At 44.2% G+C, this 5,051-nt stretch overlaps 1 pseudogene; it reads left to right on the top strand.

Moving 5' to 3' along the window:
• The window catches only part of LOC125931414 (ATP synthase F(0) complex subunit C2, mitochondrial-like), a 29,335-nt pseudogene extending 27,417 nt beyond the window's left edge, over nt 1-1,918 (top strand).
• Nucleotides 1,919-5,051: the final 3,133 nt, after the last annotated feature.

Here is a 5,051-nt window from a genome sequence, read left to right on the forward strand (position 1 = left end):
CCCCCCCCCCCCCCCCACATGCATAGCCTGTCCCATTATCAACGTCCTCACCAGAGTGGTACGCTTAGGACAGTGGATGAGCCTACATTGGCACATCCTCATCACCCACAGTCCGTAGTTTCCGTGAGGGTTCACCTGTGGTATTGTGCATTCCGTGGGGCTGGGCAAATTTATAATGACGGGACGCGGCATCTGCCGTCAGAATACCATACAGGGTAGTTTCACTATCCTACCTTAAACATCTTTCTGTCTGTTCATCTCTCCCTCCTCTGACCCCTTGCAACCACTAATCTTTTTACTCTCTCACTTTTGCCTTTTCCAGAATGTCACAGAGTTGGAATCACACGGTGTCCAGCTTTTTCATATGGGGTTTTGCCACGTAGTAATAGGCACTGCAGACTCCTCCTTGTCTTTTCATGGCTTGATAAGCTTATTTCTTTTTAGTGCTGAATAATAATGCATCGTCTGGATGGACCCCAGTTCGTCTATCCATTCGCCTACTGAAGGACACCTTGGTTGCTTCCGAGTTTTGACAGTTGTGAATAAAGCCGCTATAAACACCTCTGTGCAGGTTTTCGTGTGGACATAGGTTTTCAGTTCCTTTGGATAAAGACCAAGGAGCATGATTGCTGGATCATACGGTAAACGTGCGTTTGGTTTTGTAAAAAACTGCCAGACCGTCTTCCAAAGGGGCTGTACCATTTTGCATTTTCACCAGCAACGAAAGAGAGTTCTTGTTCCACATCTTTGCCAGTATTTGCTGTAGTCAGTGTTGCAGGTTTCAGGCATTTTAGTGGGTGTATATTGGTATCTCGTTTTAATTTGCATTTCCCTGACGATATACGATGTGAAGCAGGTTCTCATGTCCCTATTTGCCATCGGCGTATCTTCTTCAATGAGTTTCCCGTGACGGTCGTTGTCCCCTTTTTAAATTGGATTGTTTGCTCTCTTATTGTTCAGTGTTAAGAATTCTTTGTATATTTTGGATAACATTGTTTAACAAAAATTGTTTTTATTAATGGTTTTATTTCTTTTTGAGAGAGACAGACAGAGAGTGAGCAGGGGAGGGGCAGAGAGAGGGAGACCCAGAATCCGAAGCAGGCTCCAGGCTCCCGGCTGTCAGCACAGAGCCCCACGCGGGTCTTGAACTCACTAGCTGCGAGATCATGACCCGAGCCGAACGAAGTCGGACGCTTAACTGACTGAGCCAACCAGGCCCCCCCTGGAGAGCATTCTTTATCAGATGTGTCTTTTGAAAATATTCTCTCCAGTCTCTAGCTTGTCATTTTATTCTATTGACAGTGTCTTCCTCAGAGCAGAGAATTTTCATTTTAATGAAGTCTAGCTTATCAATTCTTTTTTCATGGGTCGTGCCTTTGGTGTTGTATCTAAAAATCGTTGCCATGCCAAGGTCAGCTAGATTTTCTCCTGTGTTACCTTGTGGAGGCTTTATAGTTTTGTGTTCTATATTTAGGTCTGTGACCCATTTTGAGGTAAGTTTTGTGAAGAGAAGAAGTTCTGCGTCCAGATTCTTATTTTTGCCTGTGGGTGTCCAGTTGTTCCAGAGCCATCTGTTGAAAAGGCGATCTTTGCTGCATTGTATTGCTTTTGCTCCTTTGTCAAGAGTTAGTTGACTGAATTGATCTGGGTCCATTTCTGGACTGTGTTTTGTTCCATCGATCCTTTTGTCTCTTCTTTTACCAATGCCACATCGTCTGGATTCCTGTAGCAGGTGTGACTGTGTACTGTTGCTTCCCCAAGTAGATGGGATTACCTCTGGAATCGCAGTTTGCTGGATCCTGAGGCTGTGATGGGTCCACAGTGGAGTCTGCGGGTCGGCAGGCCCGTTGCCAGTGGCTCAGGCAGGAGAGACCTGCCTGTTCTTTGTAGGGACAGCCTCCAGGACCTTATTCGGTAGGGCGGCACTGGGACAAGGATCAGCCTCAGTGTTCACAGTTGGGTCGTCAGACCGCGGGCCTGTGACCAGTTGTGTAGATGGGAGAGGCTCCTGCCAGGTCCCTGGGTGCGCTTTTGCTGGGCCACTTGGTGAGTCTGTGGACAGGCAGAATGTTTTGCAGACTTTGGTGGGAGGGGGTGCGGCCTAGTTATAGGGCCATGATAGGATCTCCAGGGACGCAGATGACAGTCTCCCTCTGGGTCCCGTGGCGGATGAGATTGCTTGTGGACTGCCGCTGGAAGGGTCTGAGGCCGAGTAGAGGGTACTGGTAGGATCTCCACTGGCACAGACGGGATCGTCTCCTGCCAGGACCCTAGGTCGGCAGGACCACGTATGGACCGCAGCTGTGATGGAGTCCGGCTTGAGTCCAGTTACAGGGCCGTTTCAGAATCTACAGTTCCACCGGGTTTGGTGGGCTTACCTCCGGGGGCTCCCAGACTACGCCTGAAACAGGCCAGAGCGGAGTCCTAGGCCACTTCAATGTCCACAACCTGGACAGGGCCCGTGGGCCTTTTACCCAAGAAACAAACGGATGCGACTCCTCACGGGTCCCTTGGCGTACGGTGCTGGGGAGCCGTTTCTGGTACGGAGCCAGGACCGCCGTTGGCATGTCAGCCGCCTGGGTGCGGGCCTGCCTTCTCCACGGGGCTCTCCTCGGTCTTGGACTCCGTCAGGGCTCCGCAGCTTCTACCCGGTCCCCAAAGTTTCCGTAAAGGCACTTTTGTCCATGGATGGCCGGGAAATTATTGTTAATGGAGGGGGAATATGAGTAGAGGACCTCCTGTTCCACCATCTCGCTGATGTCACGCTTGTTAGTTTTTAAGTACGGCTTTATTGAGCTGTATTTCACATACCATAAAATTCACCATTTTAAAGTGCACAACTCGGTGGCCTTTAATGTACTTTACAGAGTTGTGCAACCATTACCACAATTTCATTCCGGAACATTTTCATCATCGCAAAAAGAAACCCCATACCTGTTAGCAGTCATTCTGCCTCTGCATTCATCCAGCCCAGTGCAACTGCTACCGGATAAATGGAATCACAGAAAATGTGGTTCCTTTTGATTCACTTATTTCACTTAAGAACTGATCCGTGCTGTGGCAGGCAGCAGTACTTAATTCCATTTTCATGGCAGAATACTATTCCATTCTATGGACATACCGCATTAAAAAAGGTTTTTAATCTTTATTTATTTTTGAGAGAGAGAGACAGAGTATGAGAAGGGGAGGGACAAAGAGAGAGGGAGGCACAGAATCGGAAGCAGGCTCCAGGCTCTGAGCTGTCAGCACAGAGCCCGACGTGGGGCTCGAACTCATGGGCCGAGAGATCATGACCTGAGCCAAAGTCAGACACTTAACCGACTGAGCCATCCAGGAGCCCCTGGATATACCACATTTTATTTATCCATTTGTCTTTTGATGAACATCTGGGTTGTTTCCACTCTGGGGTTATTATAAATAATGCTGCTGTGAATATTCATATATGAGTTGCCGTGTGAACATATGTTTTCAATTCTCCTGGGCATACGCTAGGAGTGAAATGGCTGAAACATAGTAGGTATATGTTTCATGTTTCAAGGAAATGGTCGAGTATGTTTGGAGCCATACACATTAGAGATGAAATATTTATTTTTATTTTTTTAAGTCAACCCTATGCTCAATGTGGGGCTCTGGCTGAATACTCTGAGATCAAGACTCACATGCTCTACTCACTGAACCAGCCAGGTTCCCCTAGAGATGAAATATTTGTAAGAAAAAGCCGCTTACCTTTAACTACAAATTAACACTGACTTGTAAAGTTGATACTGAATCCGGCACGTAATTTCACAGGGCTTGCGTTTCCTGGATCCTGTAAAATACATATTCTAGTCGTTTGTGGATACTTTTTCCTTCTTGTTCAGTATGCTCCCTTGCCAGCCTTGTTAGCAGTGGTAGAAGATCAAAGTATTGTATAAAATTTAGGTTTATCCATCTCTATGTGGCACCAATGCCAATTAATTTAATCAAAATCCCCCTTTAAAAAATCTATTTATTTATTTATTTATTTATTTATTATTTTAATGTTTATTCAGTTTTCAGAGACAGACAGAGACAGAGACAGAGCATGAGCAGGGGAGGGGCAGAGTGAGAGGGAGCCACAGAATCGGAAGCAGGCTCCGGGCTCCGAGCTGTCAGCACAGAGCCCGACGTGGGGCTCGAACCCACGACCTGCGAGATCATAACCTGAGCTAAAGTCAGACCCTTAACCGAGTGAGCCATCCAGGTGCCCCTCAACCAAAAACATTTTAATTTACTGGAAGAATAAAAAGCAAGTTTTATTTTTTTTTTTGTATATTCTTACAGATTAAACAAAAATGATTTGACCACATATTTCTGTTCAACCTCTTATGCAGGTATTTTTAAGTGTATCAACAGAGAATGTGAAGCGTTCGTTAATTCTGGAGTAGATTTTAGAGAATGGATTTTTCTTGTTCTCTACTTAATTTTGTAAAGTGAGAACATGATGTATGTAAATTTATGGCATTTTGATCAACAATGAATAACAATGATATATAATAAGATGTTCAATATTCATAAAGATGCTAGGCATTTAAATATAGCACTTTGATACTTTTTGCTAGAAAAATTCATTATTTATATGTAATAATAAATAGGAATAGAATATACTCATTCAACTTTGAAAAAGGAAAAATATCTTGTTATCTCTTGATGAATTCAGTCAATTAAAGGCCTTTGTCAATTAATGTTTATTGTTTCACATTTCATTTCTTATTTGTCTGGCCCCCTTTACTGAAAACAAATTTACATTACAGCTTATTCAAACTTTTCACCAATGGTAAAAAGTAGAGATAAATTTATGGCAGTGATAAGTGGGCCACTATTTGAGAAAATGGTAATGGCATTAGATAGCAGAACGAGTGTGACATGTACTGTAGAACGTCCTCCTACATAGAGCTAAATATCTCTTTGAAACAGCCCCCTCTAAGTAATACCACTTCTTTCTTGTTATTCATTCTTTGAAATAACTTCTTTAATGTATTCCGAAACTGAATGAAGCATTGTATCTTTCCTTTTTTGTTTTGTTCTTATGG

Source organism: Panthera uncia, chromosome X (genome assembly GCF_023721935.1).
Source record: "Panthera uncia isolate 11264 chromosome X, Puncia_PCG_1.0, whole genome shotgun sequence".
NCBI classification, from domain to species: domain Eukaryota; kingdom Metazoa; phylum Chordata; class Mammalia; order Carnivora; family Felidae; genus Panthera; species Panthera uncia.